At 47.9% G+C, this 24,165-nt stretch overlaps 1 long non-coding RNA gene across 2 annotated transcripts; it reads right to left on the bottom strand.

Moving 5' to 3' along the window:
* Positions 1–11,131: 11,131 nt before the first annotated feature.
* On the bottom strand, positions 11,132–22,261 carry LOC125626200 (uncharacterized). Of its 2 annotated transcripts, none has more exons than XR_007353692.2 (4): positions 22,165–22,261; positions 20,231–20,341; positions 14,877–14,929; positions 11,132–11,510 (listed from the first exon to the last, which is right to left on the bottom strand). It is a non-coding gene; the product is annotated as an uncharacterized LOC125626200 (long non-coding RNA). The 2 variants fall into 2 exon arrangements; XR_007353691.2 differs by lacking the exon at positions 22,165–22,261 and adding an exon at positions 21,641–22,031.
* Positions 22,262–24,165: the final 1,904 nt, after the last annotated feature.

Below are 24,165 nucleotides of genomic sequence, written 5' to 3'. Positions count from 1 at the left end.
CAAGTGCAAGGCCACAAGGGGCTGCTCGGTTCACCCTGGCTGAGCTCAGGCCTAGTACCGGCCAGAGAGCCTCACCCTGAGACTCCTGCTTCCAGCCCAGTGACTAGTGGGCTTGCGTTCCTCTGAGCTGGGTGACCTTCTCTGAGCCCAGGATGGGGGGGTGGGATGTCGGGGGGGGGCCTGGAGACACCTAAACTCCAGAAGAACCCCTTTCCAAGCCTCCTGCCCCCTGGAGCTACTCCCACGGTGCTCTGTGCCCAGCCCCTAGAGCCTGGCCCAGGGGCTGGCTCATATACTCTCCCTGCACAGAGAATCTCTCTGGGTGCCTACCTGCCCAGGAGCCCAGCCCAGAGGGGCAAGGTTGGGCTCATGAGGGGTGAATTGCTCTGGTCCCAGGGACTGTAGGCTTCCAATCACCCACTCTCTGCAGTAGGTATGACTCCCATTCGCCATGTGCACCCCATAGAAAGGGAGTGGGGGCTAGTGGTTAGAGCAGAGGACTGGGCTCCACATCCTCTCTATGTGCCTCAGTTTCCTCATAGGGTGCTGCAGAGCTTCACTAGGGTTAGCAAAACGATTGGAGGCCTCTGGTTAAAGATCATGAGGAAGGGCCATGGATCAGTATGGACTGGGAAACTGAGGTACGTGGTCTGCCCAAAGTCACACAATGGCCATTTAAGCAGGGTGAGGCAGGGCAGGGCAGGGCAGGGCAGCACTTGGCTGGGATGGATGAGAAATGCAGACACCTTTCTAGGTCATTTCTGCTTCACCATCACCCTTCACCTTGCTTTTCCTGGCTCCCGGGGCTCTCTGGGGGGATGCTGGCCGGCACTATTGGTACTGCAGAGCGGTTTAAACAGAGCTGGGGCCTTGTCCTTCCTGCCAGACTTGCTTACTGTAAAAAGGTAAATTAGCATAAACAGGTTCATTTCAAAACCTTAGCCTGCTACAGGACTGGATGCAGTCTCAGCTCCGGATCTCAGCAGGCTGGGGCTGGTCAGTATCTGGTCTAAGGCTGTAGGAAGTGTTGCCAGTAGCCCTCTCCTCCTGGGGTCAGGCCTGAGCTCAGGTCCTAGGGGGCACTGTGCATATCCAGGTACCTTAGCTTCACCCTGCCTCAGAGAACAAGGGGATGTTCAGGGATACCCGATTTTAAACCAACAAAGGGAAATACTACTTCACAATGTACAATAACCTTTGGAATCCTCTGCCACAAGTTATCACTGAGGCCAAGAGTTAGCAGAGAATTCAAGAAAGCATTGGATGTTTTTGTAACAACCCCCTTGGGTGGCTCACCTTCCAGGACTGAATTTATGGCCTGTGGATCTAAAAGTATGAGCCTCTATGGATAAAGGACGAGCTTCATAAGCTTAAAGGCAGCAGCAGCCGCCTCTGGTTTCACTCACAGCAGAGATTCAGCCTTTCCGCTTCATATGAAGAATGCAGCGTATCTTTCCCAAGCTTCTGTAAGCGGGGGAATAGTCCCGCTATTGTGGGGAACGTTCCTGGCTTCTGCACAACCCCGATGAGGTGGGCTAGCGAAAGGATCTGAGTCCTCGCTCCCACTCCCTTTACCCAGTGGCCTCCCTGCCCTTGAGGACTCCCTGTCCACTCTCCCATCTGGCAGAATCCTCGTAACCCCAACAACGCTGGGCCCAGGATTCCTGGGGGGCTCGACCCCCCAACCCTGCTGCGGTCACCTAGGACAGGGGCTAGGGTGTCCCCACTCCGAGGTACTCTCTCTGCACTGGGCACTTCTCTGACCCACTGATTATTACATACAATTTAAAGCAAATGCAAGTTATTTAATCAACAATTAATTTTAAAAAGAATAAGGGGAAATGGCAAAGGTTAAAGGAAACACATCACCCCGCTCTGTGGCAGGGAACATCACAAACAGTGTCTCTGGAACGTCAGGGCAGTTCACAGTCTGTTCCTTGTAAGTCCCAGGCCTCCTTCTCAGGCCCTGGCTGCGCTGCAGGGATGCTGTGGGTTGGACACTCGCTCTGGTGGTGGCCACACGCTCTCAGGCTCTAAGTGGCAGGACCCTTCTTCCCGGTGTTGCCCCTGCCCTGTTGGGGTTACGATCCAAGCCTGGCCTGCAGAGCCTCTTGGCTGAGGGGCCTCCCTGTGCTGGGCCCGCTGCCCAGGGTCCCCCTCGCTTTCCCCAGCTACTCACCGCACCCAGCTCCGGACTGCTCCAGCCCCAGCTCCACCACTCTGTCTCTGCTGCTCTGCCTCCAGCTCCCTGGGCTGCTTCTTTGGCCCCCCTGCCTCTGGTTGCTGCAGCTCTGCTCCCAGGACAGGTCTGCTCCGCAGGCTGCTTCTGTGACTCTGCTCCCAGCACTGACCTGCTTCCCAGGCTGCTTCTCTGGCCCCTCTGGCTCTGGTTGCTGCAGCTCTGCTCCCAGGACAGGCTCTGCTCTCTCTGGGCTGCTTTTCTGGTCCCTCTGGATCTGGCCCAGCTCTGCTCCCCAGCTCAGCTCAGGCCCCTGCTTTCTCCTTAGCTCGGCCCCACTTTGTCTGACCCAGTCAAATCCAGCTCACACAGAGGACGGGGCCTCCTGACTCCTGATTAGCCTGCCAGCCCTGTCATTCAGGCTGACCTGGACATTGGCCTCTCCCCATTGTTCCTGGGGGCTGTCAGTCTCAGGGTCCTGATTCCCCATCGACCCTTTCCCTTTGATTACTGGGAGCTAGCAACTAAAACACCCCCACTGAATGTTAGTAAGGGGGCAACAGTCCCCTTACACTTACGGCACTTAGGCTGTGGGTAAAAACTGAATTTCCTGGGACTCTTCAACTAAATCTCTTACTCAGTTTATGAGCTAAATTTTGTTTAAAATGTGATGTTCAAGAAAAAATGTCTGCAGAAGCTCACCTTTTTTGTACCGTTTATTAACCAAAGGCTGCTCTGTGTCCTTCACACTTTCATGTAGTTATGACTCATGGCAAACTAGCCACGAACGTACATTGGAGAGATTAGGTTGTAATTAAGCAAAGTTATTGATGATTCCCCCCCAACTTTCTTGTTATATTCACAATTTTCCCTTACTCAGAATAGCTGCGTTTTCCCAAAAAGCCTTAATTACAACCTCATACGCCCAGCTCGCTGCACAGACAGTAACTGCACAGATGCACATGTTGCTGAGGTTGTCGTTCCTGCTTTGTGTTGTACCGTGGGGATTGCTGAGCAAAGAGTTGATTTTTTGGTTTGGTGGCTGATATGAAAAATAAAATAAAATAAAATAAATTATTTCAGGTCAACCCAAAACTGAAACCTTTTGGTTTTGCTCACTGAAATAAAAAAAATGAAAAATAAAAATATAACGAATAAATTGCTTCAGGCTGAATAAAACATTTTGTTCAACTAGCAACTTTTGGGAGGGGGTCATTTAGTTTTCAGGTGCATTTTTACACTTTTCTAAAAATTAATCAAGCTAAATTTTGGACTTTTGGGGGGGGATTAGTTTTTTTAATTATTATTTACCCCAAAAATGATTTGCCCAAATCTACAAAGTTTCAGTCACCCTGAGACTGCATTTTCTGGCAAATGAACTGTTTGTCTGAAAAATGTCAGCCAGCTCTAATTGCAGGGAGCTGATTGTGAGTTGGAGGGTGTTCCCTTATCGACAGGAGACAGAAGGAAGGCTCCAGTGGAGGTGTGCAGGCAGTTGTTGTCAGTGGAAATGTACTGTGTGGGCACTAGGGCCTGGCTAAGAGGTGACCCATCACTTGTCCTCAAGGTATATGTTGAGGGGATCGCACTTACCCAACCTGAACCCATAAAACAAAGCTTTTGTACTTGGACTTGTCTAGGTAGCAAGAACAGCCAGTATTATAACAGTAACAGTAACTGCTGGGGTACAGCCTTCAGCCAACCTTGGACTACTGGACTTGGGATAATCCGCCCTCTGGGTGGTTCACTCAATAACTGTCTGCTGTGGAAAGGAGTACTTGTGGCACCTTAGAGACTAACCAATTTATTTGAGCATGAGCTTTCGTGAGCTACAGCTCACTTCATCGGATGCATACCGTGGAAACTGCAGCAGACATTATATACACACAGAGATCATGAAACAATACCTCCTCCCACCCCACACGAAAGCTCATGCTCAAATAAATTGGTTAGTCTCTAAGGTGCCACAAGTACTCCTTTTCTTTTTACTAACACGGCTGTTACTCTGAGACCTGTCTGCTGTGGGGTTCCGGCACCTCCCTCTCAAGCAGCTGATGCTGTCTACGGACCGGATGCTAAACCAGGGGTTCTCACAAGAAATGTTTTGGTGGCCTCAGAGTACGGCCACCAACTCTTGTTGGTGGCCACTCTGACAATTTTTCCGAAAATACTTAATTAACTTTAGGAAAAAGAAATAAATATGCACATATCCACGTCCAAATCATTGTCATTTATCTATGTAGGGTTGTTTTTCAGACTCAGTAATAAAAATAATGTACAGTTGTCTCTGTTTTTTACTGGACCTTAACAGAATAGAAACAAAATAAGGTGTTTTGCACATTCTTGTCTTTTTTACTGTTGTTTCTTTTGCTTTTTTGGCTGCTTTTTTTTTTTTTTTTTTTTTTAGACTTGCTAGCTAGTAAGGCTGCTGCTATGAAAAGTGATATTTGTATATTTGTATGTATCACTTTTCACAGCAGTAGACTTGCTAGCTAGCAGGGAGGCAATGAAAAGTTGTATTAAAAAAAATACAAATATCGCTTTTCACAGCAGACTTACGCAGTCCCGGCAAGCCTGGGGACAAATTAAGCCATGGATGGAGAGGTGAGTAGGGAGGCAGTGGAGGCCAGGGGCGATGAGGTGAGCCCAGCTGGGGGATGGAGCCTGAAACCCTGCGGCCGGAGCCTGGCGCTGCCACCCCAGGTCTGAAGCCGGAAGCCCAAGCCCCACCACCCTGGGGAAGGTGAGGAATTCACACCAGCTGCCTAGTCCTCTGGCATTTGTGGCTCCAGAGGAAGGCAGGGACCAACCCCTGCTGACAGCCCCAGGGGAGGAGCCACTGCTTCCTCCCCCCACCCCCCATCACTGCCCAGGAGGCTGTGACCATAAGAAAAGCCTCTGAACTCAATGGACCAATGCTCTGAGCCACTCTGGCAACCCCCATCTCCCTGTGAACCATCTTTCACTTGAGAAACCTCAGTAACTTTCATCACCATGCCATTTTTGATAGGTGCCACATCCCCACCCATAAACATGGGCCAATCAGAAGCCCATGTAGGACCACAAGTCCCGCCTTCTCCCACCCCCTCTTGTCCAGTGAGAAACTAGCATTGGCCCAGGAGTTCCCCTTCCCCCTTCCTACAGTGAAGTGGCATCATTTGGGGGCTGGGCTGCATGTGCTGTTGACTGGCCATTTTCAAAACGTCTTTGAGAAGGCTGGGTTAGTGTATGTGATGTTCTGTACCTTGTGGGAACACCCTGCACTCCGATGTTCATCCTTATAAAATGATTGTGTGATATCCAGTGCAAAGTTTGTCATGTTGGGTGTTTTTGGAAGGCTCATTATGCACTGAGCATGGTTGTTACAGCGATGTTATAGTAATTGTTACAGTAATGTTATAGTTAGGTTATAATTTCGTGTATGTAGTTATGAGTCTGAAAATGTATCCTCATGGCTTAAAATAAGCCCAGGAAAAAACTGTCCAAGAGCAGAGGGGCAGTTCACACCTCATCAGGGCATGTATGGGACAAACCCAGCCCAGCCTCACAGGAACAAAGGACACTGGCCTAAGCAGCAACAAAGGATCTGTTGGACTCTCAAGTGAGGCACCCCCCTTCCTCTGGTCAGTTTGGGTCTGCGATGAGGTAATGCTCACCTGACTCTGAAGGGCAGGGGGAGCAAAGCCCAGAGGGAAGAAAGAACATGATAAAAGGGAGAGATGTTTGCCATGCTCGTTCTCTCTCTTCCACCTACATCCACAGACACCACCACCACCCAGCGACTGAAGCGCTGATCAAAGGGGAGAGCCTGGCTGAAGGGCAACCAGCCAGCCTGTGGTGAGAAGCATCTAAGTTTATAAGGGCCCTGAAAGAGTTAAGATCAGCTTAGAATGCGTTTTGCTTTTATTTCATTTGACCAAATCTGACTTGTTATGCTTTGACTTATAATCACTTAAAATTTATCTTTGTAGTTAATAAATGTTGTTTGTTTGTTTGTTTGTTTATTCTACCTGAAGCAGTGCGTTTGGTTTGAAGCATGTAAGACTCCCCTTGGGATAACAAGCCTTGTACATATCAATTTCTTTGTTAAATTGACAAACTCATGTAGGTTTGCAGTGTCCAGTGTGCTTAACTGGACACTGCAAAATGGAGGTTCCTAGGGTGGTGTCTGGGACTAGAGATATTGGCTAGTGTCATTCGGTTGCACAATCCAAGGAGCAGCTTACATGCCAGAGGCTGTGCGTGAACAGCCCAGGAGTGGGGTTCTCACAGCAGGGCAGGATAAGGCTGGCTCCCAGAGTCCAGGACTGGAGTGACCTAGCAGATCACTGGTCCAGATAACACCAGAGGGGAACATCACAGGGTGCGTGTGCTGTTGACTGGCCATTTTCAAAAGATCTTTGAGGAGGCTGGGTTAGTATAATTGTGATCCTCCCCGCTGTTAGCTCAGATGCAAACACAGGCCTGACATGAGGTGGGCAGCACTGGCCTCACATCTCTTGCAACTGCACAAAGTAAAAATTGGAAGAGTTTGTGCCTTTGCCTCCCTTTCTCAGAGGGCAGGTTCGGCAGAGGATACAGGAGGCTGGTTTCAGAGCTGCATGAAACTAGTTACAGAGAAATTAAAAAATATTCCCAAGGAAAAAACACAGAAGAAAAAGGCCCTTTACCCCCAGGAGAAGCATAGTGCTAACTTCATGCCATAGAATATCAGGGTTGGAAAGGACGTCAGGAGGTCATCTAGTTCAACCCCCTACTCAAAGCAGGACCCAATTTTTGCCCCAGATCCCTAAATGGCCAATGCTCAAACCACTGAGCTATTCCTCCCCGCATGCTGCCTGATAGTGGGGTAAAAACTCACCCCTTTCCTCAAGCCGATCAGGGCAGGCCTATGACCCAGAGCACATGTGTGTAACTTAGGCTCTGATCCTACATACATGTTCAGCTTAATTTTGGGTGTGTGAGTGAGCAGGTCCCTCTGAAATCACTTGTCTTTACTGCAGAGTTAACTCGAGTTCTCCGGCGGGTGTTCCCCCTAACCTGAGTCTTGTCCACACACACAAACCCCTCATTCGAGTGTGCTGCTTTTAACTGGAGCTGGCTGGGCCATCGGGGGTACAGGCGACAGCTCGCGTGGGCACAACTAGTCAGCAGCTAACACAACCAGGCTCTGTGAAGGCCAGCTCCACTTGAGTGCTACTAGTCCTCCAGCACCTTCCTACAATTCCCCTGTGGGCCCAGCAAGGACAGACAAGTTCTCCCCTAGTTCACTGGGAAAGAATCCACAGAGCAGCAGCTCACAGCAGCGCTAAGAACCAGGGGACGGGCCCCCAGGAGCCGTAGCGCCTCACAGGAGCACCAATGTGGACACAGCAGCTGGAGGGTTACTGCACAGTGGGGCTGCTCTCTCGTGAGCTGGGCTGACTCGAGTCGAGTCATCGAAGCATAGGGAGCTCGAGTTAACTGTGCCCTGAAGACAGACCCTGTGTGTGTGGGTATGTGTGTGTGTTCACCTGTGTGTGTCTGTGCACGTTTGTGTATGTGTGTGTGCATGTGAATTGGAAACCAAACTACTTTAGTACACAGACCCGCCCCTCCCAGGCTGGAGGCCCCCTTGCATCCCTGACCCTGGTGCTTCCCTGTGACTGTTAATGGGCTTAATCAGTAACATCCCAAAGGGCTCTTGCTTGTGCAAAACCAAAGCTATATCCTTAGAAGAACAGAAGTTTTCACAGGTCTGTGCGGTGAGACTGGGGCTGCAGAAAGAGTCTGCCTCACCCCCTTCCTTTCTCTCTCCCTCACACACACACAGAGGTACCAGCTGACACACAAACGTCTGCTGTTGACTAGAAGTGTCAGAGCTGCACGATTTTCCATTGACAAAGTGCTTCCTGCAGCCCCCTGCCCTCTTCACACACCCCACCCCCTCACTCCAGCTGAGCACTCCTGCCAACACAAGATTGCTTGTTGACTCCACTCAGCAGTTACCACCCACGAAAACCAGCTGTGCTATCTAACCAGGCCATAGGATCTGGTATCTTCAGTTCCCAGATATAAATCATAGGGTCTGGTCCCTCTTCCTTTTCTTTCCACATTTTACAGTTTACAGTAGCTCTTTGCAGGGCTACTTTACTGTATCATGTCTCTGGAAGGGAAATGTTCACTCTGTGGGCCGGACTGGGAAGCAGGACTCCTGGGCTCTTCTATTCCCAGTTCTGCAAGCAACTTTCTGTGCGACCTTGGGCAAGACACATCCCTGCTCTGTGCCTCAGTTTCCCCACCTGCATAATGGGAATAACAGTCTCCCCTTCCTGCTGCGAGTGGGGAGTTATGCTACTCCAGGAGAAAGCTGCTCTCGACGCATGCAGCTCAGAGCAACAGCACAGCTGGAAGAGAGGACTTCATGGCATGAAGCTGGTGGGCACAGAAAGTGTGGCTCACAACCTGCGGGGAGGGAGGGGCAGAGACCTAGGAGTGGGGCAGCATTGCTGGCAGGGAAGAGGCAGGGCACAAAAGAGAGGGGTCTCTCAGAATTCATGGGTCTGCTGCTCTAAATAAGAGGTGGACGCTCCTATTTTAAAAGGACAGTTGGTGGAATTTAGGCTCCTAAATCAGCTAGGCATTGCAATGCCTTTAATAATCTGGGCTTTAGCCTCTGTGGACCTCAGTTCCCTATCTGTACAATGAGGACGGAAGCCCTGCCCTGCCCTGCCCCACAGGCAGGTTGTGAGGAGAAATATGGTAAAGACTGGGAGGCGTTCAGATGCTATGGTAATGGGGGACCTCCAAGTACCTGAGATAGAGAGCAGCACCACAAAGGAGGCAAAAGGGATTATAGCACCTCAAGCTGGTCACTATCATCATAAGTAAACATGGATTCATCAAGGGCAAGTCATGCCTGACCAACCTGACTGCCTTCTATGATGAGATAACTGGCTCTGGGGCTATGGGGAAAGCAGTGGACGTGATCAATGGCTCCATGTCTAGCTGACAGCCGGTATCAAGTGGAGTGCCCCAAGGGTCAGTCCTGGGGCCGGTTTTGTTCAATATCTTCATAAATGATCTGGAGGATGGTGTGGATTGCACCCTCAGCAAATTTGCAGATGACACTAAACTGGGAGGAGAGGTAGATACGCTGGAGGGTAGGGATAGGATACAGAGGGACCTAGACAAATTGGAGGATTGGGCCAAAAGAAATCTGATGAGGTTCAACAAGGACAAGTGCAGAGTCCTGCACTTAGGATGGAAGAACCCCATGCACCGCTACAGACTAGGGACCGAATGCCTCGGCAGCAGTTCTACAGAAAAGGACCTTGGGGTTACAGTGGACAAGAAGCTGGATATGAGTCGACAGAGTGCCCTTGTTGCCAAGAAGGCCAATGGCATTTTGGGGTGTATAAGTAGGGGCATTGCCAGCAGATCGAGGGACGTGATCTTTCCCTTCTATTCGACACTGGTGAGGCCTCATGTGGAGTACTGTGTCCAGTTTTGGGCTCCACACTACAAGAAGGATGTGGAAAAATTGGAAAGAGTCCAGCGGAGGGCAACAAAAATGATTAGGGGACTGGAACACATGAGTTATGAGGAGAGGCTGAGGGAACTGGGCTTGTTTAGTCTACGGAAGAGAAGAATGAGGGAGGATTTGATAGCTGCTTTCAACTACCTGAAAGGGGGTTCCAAAGAGGATGGCTCTAGACTGTTCTCAGTGGTAGCAGATGACAGAACAAGCAGTAATGGTCTCAAGTTGCAGTGGGGGAGAACTAGGTTGGATATTAGGAAACAGTTTTTCACTAGGAGGGTGGTGAAACACTGGAATGCGTTACCTAGGGAGGTGGTGGAATCTCCTTCCTTAGAAGTTTTTAAGGTCAGGCTTGACAAAGCCCTGGCTGGGATGATTTAATTGGGGATCAGTCCTGCTCTGAGCAGGGGGTTGGACTAGATGACCTCCTGAGGTCCCTTCCAACCCTGATATTCTATGATTCAATGATTCTATGATATATCTTGACTTTAGCAAAGCTTTTGATACAGTCTCCCACAGTATTCTTGCCAGCAGGTTACAAAAATATGGATTGGATTAATGGACTATAAGGTGGATAGAAAGCTGGCTAGATTGTCGGGCTCAATGGGTAGTGATAAACAGCTTGATGTCTAGTTGGCAGCCGGTATCAAGTGGAGTGCCAGGTGACCAGATGTCCCGATTTTACAGGGACAGTCCCGATAATTGGGGCTTTTTCTTATATAGGCTCCTGTTACCCCCCCAACCTCTGTCCCTATTTTTCACTCTTGCTATATGGTCAACCTAGAGAAGTGACCCCACAGTCAGTCCTGGGACTGGTTTTGTTCAACATCCTTATTAATGATCTGGATGATGGGATGGATTGCACTCTCAGCAAGTTTGGAGATGACACTAAGCTCGGGGGAGAGGTAGATATGCTGGAGGGTAGAGATAGGATCCAGAGTGACCTAGACAAATTGGAGGATTGGGCCAAAAGAAATCTGATGAGGTTCAACAAGGACAAGAGCAGAGTCCTGCACTTAGGACAGAAGAATCCCATGTACTGCCACAGGCTGTGGACCAAATGGCTAAGTGGCAGTTCTTCAGAAAAGCACCTGGGGATTACAGTGGATGAGAAGCTGGATATGAGTCAACAGTGTGCCCCAATTGCCAAGAAGGCTAATGGTATATTGGGCTGCATTAGTAGGAGCATTGCCAGCAGATTGAGGGAAGTGATTATTCCCCTCTATTTGCCACTCATGAGGCCACATCTGGAGTATTGCATCCAATTTCGGGGCCCCCATTACAGAAAGGATGTGGACAAATTGGAGAGAGTCCAACAGAGGACAATGAAAATGACTAGGGGCTGGGGCACATGACTTATGAGAAGAGGCTGAGGGAACTGGCGTTATTTAGTCTGCAGAAGAGAAGAGTGAAGGAACAAAATGGACACCATGCAGAATTAAACACATGGGTTTATTACGCACAGTGCTGGAGGAGCGTCACTTTGCTTATTAGGCTCAGAGACACTGCCAAGCAATTGATTACAACGGATTATATGGAATCTTCATGAGTGGAGGGAAGCAACGGGGTGGGAGGTCCCGAGCCTCTGGATAGGTCTAGCAGCAAGACAAGATAAGCACAGTAGCCAATATTCTAAAGATTACATAATGTCTCCGCCCATGGTTTTAGGTTAACATGTAACATACTGTTAGTACACAGGTGTTTTCCTTTAAACAATGTATAAAGTGTACAAGTATAAAATATATATGTTGAGTTCTGCTTTGGGGTCCATAGGAATGAGGTAGCTCCTCTGATTGTCCAACAGGTACATTTCTGGGGGTTAAAGCAAAAAGACATTGAAAAGTACATGGCAATAGAAATTGTTTTTTAGGTTGCCCCATTGTGTTTTTAAAGGCAGACACTGGCAATTGGGAGGGAGGACGTCATATCTAGCCTCTCCATGAACTCAAGGTTGGTATTTGGCGAGGGTATTGGTATCTCTTGCTGCAGAGGAGTGGACATTGAGGCCCTTTTCAATACTTTGGTCTGTTTGCAGCTTCAGATAAGAGCGCCAATTACTGCTCCCCATCCGGAGTTTTGCTGACCATGCTTATTTTAGTAAAAAACGAGGTTGTCTCTTGTTTGTTCCACTTGTCTTAGCTAATATTGTTCACTGTTTGCTCGGCCCCGAGGCCTCTTTGACCAAGCTTTGGACTTTGGGCCTGTGCAAAGTTGCTGCCATAGACTGCGTCAGGATTTTACATACACAACAGATAGATTTTAGCCCTTCAAAGACTGAGGGGGGATTTGAGAGCAGCCTTCAGCTACCTGAAGGGGGGTTCCAAAGAGGATGGAGCTCGGCTGTTCTCAGTGGTGGCAGATGACAGAACAAGGAGCAATGGTCTCAAGTTGCAGTGGGGGAGAACTAGGTGGATATTAGGAAACACTATTTCACGAGGAGAGTGGTGAAGCACTGGAATGGGTTGCCTAGGGAGGTGGTGGAATCTCCATCCTTAGAGGATTTTAAGGCCCGCTTGACAAAGCCCTGGCTGGGATGATTTAGTTGGTGTTGGTCCTGCTTTGAGGAGGGGGTTGGACTAGATGGCCTCCTGAGGTCTCTTCCAACCCTAATCTTCTATGATTCTATGATCATTCCCCCATTCCATGGGGGGAAACTGAGGCACAGAGAAGGGAAGTGGCTTGGCCAAGGTCACCCAGCAAGTCACTGGCAGGGCTGGGTTTACAATCCTAGTGTGCTTTGATACATTAGCCAGCACTCTCTCTATATGAAGAGCAGTACAGAAGAGGGCAGTTAGGATGGAAATGGTTACAGGGGCTGCAGCGTCACTCATTGGCAGTGGGTGAACGATGGGTTCAGGGAAGCTAGCCCCCTCTCCAGCCTGCCCCTTCTGTCTGAAGCCCAGCCCCTCCTGCCCCGGAGCCACCCCGCTCCTCACGGACGCCAGCCCCTGTCCTCCAGCCCCAGGCCGCCCGAGCACCTCCAGCCCCAGAGCATTGGGCAGGTGGGCAGTGCGGCCCCGAGCCCCGGAGCAGCAGGTGGGCAGGCAGGGCAGCCCCCACCCCAGAGCACCAGGCAGGCAAGTGGCACAAGCACCGGCTCTAGCTGCCCGGAGTCCCTGGCCACAGGTTGGCCCCCACTAGCCCCAGCCCCAGCCCAGGCCCCGGCCACGGGGGAAGAGCCACACAGTGCAGGGAAGCAGGAGTGGGTCTGGGGGTGGAGCATGGTTTGGGCCATGTAGGGTTGTTTGGGGAGGCTCAACCTCCCGCAGCCTTTAATACCCACTTACCTTGGAGGACCTGGACAGTGAGGGATTCCCTAACGGGAAGGGGGCAGAGGAGGGATCTATCTGTTGGTGGGTGGGGTGTGTAAAGATAGGCAAAGTCCCGAGGCAAACAGTTCAGTCAGCAGGTCCTTGCTAACAGAAGCACCAGGCCCCTCATTGTTCCTTCACAATTGGTTAGAGCTTTAACAGCTGAGCTGGTCCAGGAGACATGAACTAGCCAATGAATATTTCCCAGGGGAAAAGCTCATCGGAGTACAGGTATTACAAAGCGAAATGCCTCATGAGCACCCGCGCATCCAAGCCGACAGCTCTGGTGCTTTGGTGCATCCCGTCTATGTGCAAAGTCTCTGTGTGGTGCTTGGAGTGTGAGCTCACGGGGCAGGGACCATCCTTTCATTAGCCAAGTCTCCGGCTCCTCCTCACACTGTCCAGCTTGTCAGGCCAGTCACTGCAGTGATCTGATATTGTGCCCCCTGTGTCCAGCACAATAGGGCCCCAATCCCTGCATGGCTGTGGCCTCTGGGGACCACCGCAGTACATCCAATTAACTAATTATAAACACAAGACTCCAGCATCATCCTATTTAAATCAAACCCAAAGGAATCCTGTTCACTGTAAATATACACAGGGGAAATACCACAGATGAAAGGGGACGATGCCTGCATTTGCCAAGGGCTTCTTCCCTCTGGCACCTGCTTGTCTTTCTGGATATTAATCCTCCCTGCTGGGGTGGCTAATAAGAGAGGGGGCAGCTGAGAAATGCTGGTTTCCACAAATTCTTTGGCCATATGTCTGGTGTTGATGTCTATATAAAAACACCCATCACCATAGTATCTGTTTCCTCCTCCCTCCAGAGCCTGCCAAGCATGGAACTGGCTTCTCCACCAAGCACCAGAGACTATGTCCTCCGAGCAAATCGCCTGCCAAGGAACACTTCTTGCTGGGCCCTTGTCTGTGCTCTACAAATCCTGCTAGCTGAGCACACCCACCCACGGGCTGATTCCATCCCCAGCACTTCCTTGGATTTCTTTCATCACAAGGAGTTGGTGGGTTGGCCTGGCCTTTCCATGGGAGCTCCCTGCCTCAGACGCATCTGTGACCACCACTGTACTTCATCGCTGTTTCATTTTAAACAGCCTCCAGGCAAAGCTGTAAGGGTGGGTGTCAAGCTATCCTGCAGTGGCTCAAGAGCATGAGTGCCAACCTCAGGGCAAGGTCATATATTACCTCCCCCACCATGTGTCTCTAATATCATGGGACCAACACAGCTACAGCTTACACTGCATACAACCTCAGGACAGACTGTTGAGAAGCAGGGCACAATCCCCAAATTAGCTGTGAGATCTATACTTAGATTTCACCAACCAATTATCAAGTTTAAACTCCTCAGGCACTATGACAGTCATAATATGGAGTCACAGACACTCCTTTTGGGTACTCCGATTTATCTTGCCACCCAGGTGAGCTTACCTTTGTGATAGATGGTCCCTTATACCATAGGCACTAACTCTGTGGGTACTCGGGGCTCAAACAATCACAGAAAAAAATAGGGAATGCTCAGCACCCATCAGTGGGGTCGCCGATCAGCTGTTTGGTGGCTGGTGGGAGGTGCTAGAGGGATGGCAGAGAGCAGCCGGCAGGGAAGCCTCGGGGGAGTGGGCAGAGCGGGGGCAGGAAGAGGTGGAGTGAGGGTGGGGGCTCAGGGAGGGGGTGGAGTGGGGTAGGAAGAGGCGGAGCAAGGGCGGGGCCTCCGGGGAAGGGGCAGAGTGGGGACAGGACCCCGGGGCAGAGCAGGAAAGAAGCACCCACCAGGAAAAGTAATAGCAGCAGTGCCTTACACCAAAGACACAGCAATATTCAGGTTCAAAACAGCCCTAAAGGACCAGTCACTTACCCCAGCGCAATTGCACCTTAGATCTCACACCAAGACAACACTTGTAGCCAATCCTATAATACAATATCCAAAGATTTATTAACTAGGAAAAGGCAATAAGAGTTATTTACACGGTTAAATTGGATAAACATACACACACAACTGAGTTCCAATCTTAAGTTTCAAAAAGTAATAGAAGCTTCTACAATAAGCAAGATCTGTATGTCCCCAAGGGCTGATGCAGGCCAAGCCTTGGGGATCATTTGTTTATGCTGGGTAATTCTTGCCCCTCGGAGTCCAAGCAATATAAAAGATACAGTAGTAGTAATCCACTGATCAGCATTCATCACCATGTAATTTCTGACAGGTTTCCACACCCTTTTTTTATTTATGTCTCGCTCTCCAGCCCCCTATCCAGTCATGTGCACATTTGGTACAGATGGCCATTTTGGGGGAGGGAAAGTTTTTTTCTTTTCTTTTTTTCCCATGGGGAATGTTAGGGTTACATATGAAGATTAGAAGAAGACTGGGTTTTTGAGAGAAAAATCGTTGACAGGCCTTTTTAGAAAATAAGGTGTGTTCTGAGAGGAAAGAGAGAAAACATAAGGGCGGTTATTTTAAAAAGAGGTTTATGAGAAGAAAGAGAAAAAATAAGGGAGGTTATTAAAAGAAAGAAGGTTTTAGAGAAAAAGAAAGGAAGTTATTAAAGAAAAAGGGGTGTGAGAGGAAAGAAAGTGCTTTACAGAAAAAAGGAAACCATGGTTATTTTGAAAAATCGACAAGTGAGAAAAGCAGATGGCAGAGAGAAGAGGAGAGAAGAGAGTGTGATGAACACATGCAAGCGGGAGAGAGAGAAGCACAGCAGCTTACACCAGAGGCTGCCTCTCAGGAAATGCCAGCAATTCTGGGGTCAAACCACGCCTCCTCAGTTGGACCAATCAGGAGCTGGTCTATAGCTATGTCGTAGATCGCATTTTCCTGAAACAATCATATTATCCCAAGAAGCATAGCTTTTGACGGGTGGCTGGTTTTAAAAAAAAACGTAACACAGCAATCTTATTAAAAAAACCTGTTAGCTTGTTTTTTAAAGCATTACTGTGACCAGGGTCCCACTTTGAAATTGCTCAATTAGGGCAAACTGCAAAGAATGAGGTAGATGATCCCCAAAACTGGTAGTTATTTCTAATACTTAGATTCACCAAGCCAGCAACGAAGCAGCTTCTACAATACCTTACTGGTTACCTAGAAGCCAAAACCACAGTTCCCTTGAAACAATCCAGCCTTGGGCTCCCACCCAGACAGCCAAGTGAAATATGATGAGGATTACTGAAAATCTTGTTCATCGTATAAAAAATTCTACCAATGCCGAAGGATCAGACACATTACCCACCAGGTTAATTAATATTTCAGATCTTACCCAAATACATGCTTACAGCCAATTCTTATTAACTAAACTAAGATTTATTTAAAAAGAGCAAATACTGGTAAAAGACATTATACACATAGGTATGAATAGAGTTCTTAGGTCAGTTTCATAGTAGAGATAGTATGCTTTAGAGTTGCAAAAAGTTCTTTCAGAATAAATTCTGTAAATTATAATCCAATGTCCAACGTCAGGGTGACCCAGTCTGGAGCTGGGGCCCTAAATCTTGTAATTCAAACTTCCCCTGATGAAGCTTAAGCAGACCTGAAATAACAGGATCAGGGCCCAACAGATCTTTTTATAGTTCTCTGGCAGGCCATCTATAGCCTCTTGACAGCAGGCATTCCTTGGGTGAAGAATAGTGGCTTTGAAGTGACCTCCTATTTCCTAAACACCACTGGTGATTAGCTGCATGGAATAACATATGGCAACTGCCCATTTTCAAGTAGTTTACCACAAACTTCAAAGAGGAATAAAGTCAATAACATCACTACATTCACAGTTTGTCTAAAGGTTAACATCTCCTTTTGACCTCTGAATTAACAGAATACAGCGACAGACAGGAACCAATTGGTTATGTTGTCAACCTCTATCCATATATATGTAAACACACAAAAAACACAATCATTATCTACTAATATGTCTCTAAAGGTTGAATCTGAGTCAATTAGTCTGCTAGCTGTGTAACCCTTTCTGGTCACAAAGCTTGTTTTTTAAAGTGTTGCCTAAAGGAAAACTTGTATAAAGAAATCTTTAACTTTCTACAAAACACACACACACAGCGGCTAACTTAACAGAAAAAACAGTTTATGTAAAACAGTGGATAAAAAGGCTGTTTCTCCCCCACTTCCTGACTTTTAAAATCCCCTTAAAGTTTTAACAATTGCCTAAAGGAAAAACTGGTTGTAAAGAAGGCTTTAGATTGATACAAAACATGAAAAAACTTTAGCTTATGTAAAAGAGTTAAGAAAGCTATTTTTTCTACTTTTTTTTTAAATCTAAACCAAGGAAAGTTTTAACAAATGTTAATCAAAGGGAACATGTGTGTAGATTTCTTTATTTACAGCATTTAGTTTTGTTCCTGGAGTTAAATTACCTTTAAAATTGGTAGAAAGCCACTTATTGAAAGTTAAGTCAAGCCCTCTTATTGCGTTTACTTAAAAGTTTTACTGGAAATTAGCATCTATTGACTTTAGTTGTAAGGAGACCTTTTAATTGAAGCTCTGTAATACCGGTTTACAGGATATTCTTGTAAAGTGTGAATATAATATTCCCATCATTTAAAATAAAAGTTTAAAAAGACAAAAGTTGAATAACTGCATAATAGGAGTAGAGCTATACGGGGTCTAAACGTGACACTAAGAAAGCAGAATTTTGCAACAAAGAGGCACCACTTCTAAATGTATGAAGATAAAAGGCTGAAGCAGATCACCATGGTTATTTAAGTAAGAGCCTGAGTTAAAAACAAATGCCCTTACTAACAGCAGATCCTGTAAAAGCCGTGCGCTATTTTTTTGTAGTGATAAGAGAAAGTTGCTCTCTGGACCTCTATTTTACACTTTGGCCTTGCCTTACTTAAAACTATTGTTAGTTAAAAAAAAAAAAAGAACATGGGGTATACGTTGACATTAATGCCGCTTTTTGAAATATATATATGCAGGGGTTAAAAACTCGTGCCTTTACTAACAGCAGATGCTACAAAAGCTGCATGCTACTGTTTGCAGTGATCAGAGAAAGTCATCTCCCCCAGACGTTTTTTCTTAAATCTTTTGCTAACATAAATAAACAGCACTGATCATTTTTGACTGAGATGTAAATACTTGTTTTATAGTGAAATGTTATTTAAAACGTGTTTATCTGTGTGTTTCAATACAAAGTAGCATGCAGTAAGGAGAGGGTTGTGCTTTTCAAAAGCATTTTGCAGTGAAATTCGTTTTTAATCACAGGATTAAAATTAAATAATGTAAGCCTAAAGGGATGCCAAGTTTACTTACTATAGATAATCATCATATCTGTGACACAGCTTAAACAAAGATTTTAGTCTAAAGTTCATAGTAAGAAAAATCCCCATAAAAATACTCTGCAGGTGTGTAAATTGTGAAGAAATAGCAATATTACAACTGATAATGTATTCGGTGTGGTGTTACTACCAAAATAATAATTTAAAGAGTTGTTTTACAATAAAAGTTTTAAAATTTCATGAAGAAGAAAAATGATGCAGGAACATAGCCACTCCTGTCCCCCAGCCCTTTTTTCCTAGAAGAAAACTGTATGAAGAAGGTAGATAACCGTTGACCCCCTCACCTTGGTTCTTTGAAGAAATGACTTTTAAAAAAATAATTTTAGGGGCCCACCTTTTTTTACAGAATTAGTCCTATACATAGACTGAGAAAAGTGGACATAGTGTTCAAAAGAAATATTGCTGATGTACTTTTATGTAAGACGTCTGCCTCCATGGGGAGCAATGAAATGGTAAAACAAAAAATACTATTTTGTGTGTGCCACCATGTTTTGATGCATGTGGGGTGGTCAGCAAAAAACAGCAGCATTTAATTTTAAATAGGCCAATGCCTTTTCCTTGAAATATCACAAGCTGCTCTAGAAGGGTCAACAAATTTTGGTTAGATCATGTTTAATGTTTTACAGAATTATGGTTTTATTTTTGGAAGAAAAATGTTTTTAAAGTTTCTTTTTTATTATTATTTTTAATTTAGATCAAGATGGAGGTCAAATTCAACAGATGATAGTTTTTCCTGACAATACAGAAGATGATATGGGTTGTTGTTGTTTTTTAATATGAGTTTGCAATGTTCTGGCTCTTCTCCCTGAGGTCCTGCCCTTTCTCCGCCCCCTGCCCTGAGGCCCCCCCCACTGACCACTCGCACCTCTCCATCCCCTTCCCTGAGGCCTCTCTGCTCCATCCCCCAAGGCCCCTCTGCAGAAAGGGTGGAGGTGCCAGCAGTGGAGGGGGCAAAGATGACATGAGCGGGGGGGTCCTCGGAGGAGGAGGCCAAGAGGGAGCAGGGCCTGGGGCAGAGTGGGGGTATAGCGTGGGCAGAGCCTAAGGGGGAGGAGGCTGAGTGGGGGGGCCTCAGAACGGAGCAGGGAGCGGGGCCACACTCCAGGCGCTGGTGGACCTCCCGCACACACTTCTAGGGAGCTTCTGGCACTCAAGCCCAGCCTCCACAAATGCAGGAGTCACACGCCACCCATTGTTGCCATTACAAACAGCCATTGATATAAAGGTTGTTGTTTTGTGTAGCAATAAGAGAAAGTTTCTTCCCCCCACACACCATCTCTTTTTTACACTTTGGTCTTGCCTTACTTAAAATGATTGTTAGTAAAAAAGAAACAAAAAGAATATGGGGTATGCCATGCAAGAATTTCATTCCTTCTACCTCTGTAAAGGGCATCTCCTCAATCTTTTAGATCTCTCCCACTTTCTTTTTCATAGCCCTCTTTTCATTTTTAGATTTCATGTTTAGTCAGAGCTGTTTACCCTTCACCACTTTCTCCAGTTTTACAAACATTGCCTATGTTTCTGTTATCTTTTGATTTAAGGCCTCCCTCTCTTCTGGCAAATCTTGTGTTTGAAACAAATTAAAAACTGGATTCTTTTTCTCTATTGAATGCCTAAGAACCTGAAAAGCTCTTTACAATCCAGCAATTGCTGCATCAAAACCATTTGTCCCTGTCAAGCCGACAGATGGCCAGGTGTTTGTAGAAAAGGCTCACGGTTGTTCGGAATTGGGGGTGTTGGCCTTTTAGTGTCGTGGTTGCCATTTACCCCCGACCCTGGAAACTGCAGCTGCTTCAGAGGATCTTACAGAAGCTAACTTTGCCCTTTTAAAAGCTGCTTCCTTTGAGTCCTCATGTAAAGAGAAGGCTCTGGAGGTGCTGGGTTGTTCATAGTCAGAGGTGTTGGGCCTTTTGTGTCGTGTTTGCGACTTACCTCCACTCCTGGAAACTGCAACTGCTTCTGGGAAGCTTGTACAAGTTATCTTTGCCCTTCTTAAAGCCAGTTCCTCCAATATTTCTTCTTATAGAATAACACTTGATAAGTCTGCCAATACACAACAATACAATGTTTTTAAAACAAAAACCTGTCAAAAATTGAGACACCTCGAACAAATTCCTGCATGGCATAACGCATGCAGCCAGGTGATGAGCATGCCAATTTGCCCAAGAAGCCAACCTCTCTGCTGCAGCAATAGGTCTTACACACAGTGGAAAAAGTCTTCACAGTGTAGGGGGCCTCCTCAGTGTTTCTATGTCCAGTTGATCTCTCCCAGAGTAGTCTGGAAAATGCATTTCAGGGCAAAATAAGCAACACCCCAGGCACGGGGAGACAGTCAGGGGATCGCCCCGTATTCCGTCAGGCAGGGAAGACAGTCAGGGGATCGCCCACACTCCCCCCAGGCAGGGGGAGACAGTCAGAGGATCACCCACACTCCCCCCAGACAGGGGGAGACAGTCAGGGGGTCGCCCGTACTCCCCCCAGGCAGGGGGAGACAGTCAGGGGGTCACCCACACTCTCTCAGACGGAGCTCTCCTCCTCTCATCACCCCTCTGCTCGGCTTAGTCAGCCTTCCTTCCCCCAGGGTTTGCCCAGTCACCAGGCTCAGCACCCTGGGCGAGGTGAGCACACTGCCATCTTCCCCATCTCTTGGCTACCCAGCAACAAGCCTGGCTCCCTTTCTCGTCTGACCTATTAACCGGGTTAAGTTTGTTTCTCCATTCGTAAAATAGAGACAACTGTCACCTGTCAATGAGAGAGGCCATTCGAACTCTGAATAACTAATGGCTTTGAGAAGGTGAATTGAATGCTCCTGCTCACCTTCTCATCGTGCAGGAACAAGGGTTGTTTCTATTAGGGTTGCCAACTTTCTACTGGCACAAAACCGAACACCCTTGCCCTGCCCCTGTCCCAGCCGTCATCTGAGGCTCCGCCCCTGCCCTGCCCCTTCTCTGAGACCCCCGGACCTGCTCACTCCATCCCCTCTCCCTCTGTCACTCTCTCTCCCCCACCCTAACTCTCTCGTTCATTCTCACGGGCTGGCTCAATGCAGGGGGGGTGAGGGCTCTGGCTGAGGGTGTGGGCTCTGGGGTGGGGCCAGAAGTGAGGGGTTCAAGGTGTGGCACGGGCTCCAGGCTGAGGCAGTGGGTTGGGGTGCAGGAGGGGGTGAGGGCTCTTGCTGGGGTGCAGGCTCTGCTGTGGGGCCGGGGATGAGGGATTTGGGGCACAGAAGCGTGCTCTGGGCTGGGGCCGAGGGGTTCGGAAGGTGGGAGAGGGATCATCAAGGCTGGGGTGGGGTTGGGGCATGAGAGGGGGTGAGGGGTGTAAGCTCCATGTGGCACTTACCTCAAGCCGCTCCCGGAAGCAGTGGCATGTCCCCTTTCTGGTTCCTACACGGAAGCATGGCCAGGTGCTCTATGTGCTGCCCCGTCGGCAGGTGCCGCCCCTGCAGTTCCCATTGGCCATTCCCAGCCAATGGGAGCTACAGAGCCAGAGCTTGGGGTAGGGACAGCGTGCAGAGCCCCCTGGCTGCCCCTACACCTAGAAGCCGGAGGCGGGACATGCCGCTGCTGCCGGGAGCCGCAAGGAGCCTGCCTTAGCCCTGCTGTGCCACCGACTGGAATTTGAACAGCTTGATCAGCAGTGCTGTCTGGAGCCGCCAGTGTCCCTTTTTGACCAGGCATTCCAGTTGAAAACCAGACACCTGGCAACCCTATGCAGTGGAAATTGGCTCAGCTGTTAAACCACATGCTACAACAGGAAGCAGGGCCAGGGCTGTCAAGTGCGTGTGGTCTGGACTTTCCCGGAAGTCCCAGGTGGCACCTCACATGCTGTGAGGAATATTGACCTGATGCCAGCTGGAGACTGACCTTGCTCTGGGTCAGGGGGCAAAAAGCAGGCTGCAGAAAACAAAAAAACGGAACACACTGTACGGGGAGATGTCAGCAAACCAGTAAAGTGCCTGAAACCACTATGGCTTATTGCTAAAAGCAGCCAAGACAGCAGGCTTAGTTTAAGCAAGGCAGGAGGGGAGGGCGTTTTGGGTGCCACAGAAAGGGCAGCTTGACCCCATGTCCTTCCTGATAAGAATTGTGTTGAAGTTGCTGATACATGCATTTTAGAAGAGCAGGTTATGCCCCAGGAATGTCTATTGGGGCCTCAAGCCTGAAAACTCTGGAAAAAACCACACCTGGTTAACCAATAATCAGAAGGAACCTCTTGCTTGACTATTGAAACTGCTTACTTAACAAGTTTTCTTTAAGGGACATGTCATTCTATTGCTAATGTATAAATAAGGGGGAAAAGGTTGAGGTAATTGGATTCTTCTGGACTCTCCCTCTGCATACATCTTGCAGTCCCCAGCGGCAGATGGACTGCCACTGTTCCACTCAAGAGCCGCGCTCAGCTTTGGTAATTATCAAGAGTGTTTTACTAACCTGTTGCGGATATTGTGCGTAAGTGCTTGAGACTAAGTAAAGTTCAGCTTTAAGTGAAAGCACTCTTGTGTTGTCCTGTTTGTGCCAGCTATCGATCAGTCGAACGGCCATGTCTCCCCTGATTTATTTCCTGACACCACCTCGCACAGAGTAAACGTTACCAAGAGCTTTGGGTTGACAGAACCGCGGGTAACAACAATATTTCAACCAGCAACAATCACTCTGCCTGAGGTGTCAATTTGGATGCTGATGGAGCCAAAGTTCAGGGCTGATTGGACCCCACTTCTCTGAGTTCATTAGCTCTGAGCGGCGCAGCATGGGGGCTAAGTCAGGCTGTCTGCCTGTCCTGGCACCATGCTGTGCGCACCCCGAAAGCAGCCAGCAGATCTGGTTCCTAGACCAGGGGGCCAGGAGGCTCCATGAGCCACTCTTGCCCGCAGGCACCACCCCCACAGCTCCCATTGGCCAGGAACCAGCCAATAGAAGTGCAGAGCCAGTGCTCGGGGTGGGATGCAGCATGGTGCCAGCCAGGACAGGTAGGGACTAGCCTGCCTTAGTGCCACAGCACTGCCAACCGGACTTTTAATGGCCCAGTCAGCAGTGCTGACTGGAGCCGCCAGGATCCCTTTTCAACCATTTGTTCCGGTCGAAAACTGGACACCTGGTCACCCTAGTTTCAATTATGTTGCAAGAGGGAAATTTTTTAAATGACACAAGGATTTTTTTTTTACACACTACATGATTAACCCATGGAACTCACTGCTACAAGATCTCACTGTGGCCAAGAGCTTTGTAGGATTGTAGAAAATATGAGGCATTTATTTGGACAATGAGAACATGCAGAGTTACATCTGTAAGAGAAAGAAAGAAAGAAAGAAAGAAAGAAAGAAAGAAAGAAAGAAAGAAAGAAAGGTACCCTGGATAAGGAAGCAGAGGAGACACATGGGGCGGTCACATATCCTCTCCTTTACATTGTGTTCTTCCAATATGGGGAGACATGAGTTGTCTATGGATCAAAGTGATTGTTAAATGTATGAGTGCATTTGATGTTTAAACTTCATGAAAACTAGTGGTATGTTACTTGCATTGGTTTCACTTATCTGTATCCCATTATAAAGTAGTAGCAAACATTTACTTTTGTGTATATTCCTGTAACTAAGTAACCCATCAAATGAGAAAGAAGCCTCGTGGAATGCAAATGAAGAACTTTAACAGAAAAGTGCTAATTTCAAAGCAAGTGGTCATTGTATGTGATGATTGGAGGTCAAAGACTCACAATGCATTCCTCACTCTCCATCAGCAAAAGAAAAGCCCATGTGGGTAGTGACATTGTCAGCTTGTTTTCTGTGAGAAGCTATGTGCATGGACTCCACGAAAGGTCCTTCATCTCTGGACTGTTTGGACTCTTAAAGGGAAGTGTACCAGATGCAAAGC

This window comes from Caretta caretta, chromosome 24 (assembly GCF_965140235.1).
Source record: "Caretta caretta isolate rCarCar2 chromosome 24, rCarCar1.hap1, whole genome shotgun sequence".
NCBI lineage: Eukaryota > Metazoa > Chordata > Testudines > Cheloniidae > Caretta > Caretta caretta.
The sequence above is the reverse complement of the archived record's forward strand: the minus strand, read 5'-3'. Positions and strand labels throughout refer to the sequence as shown.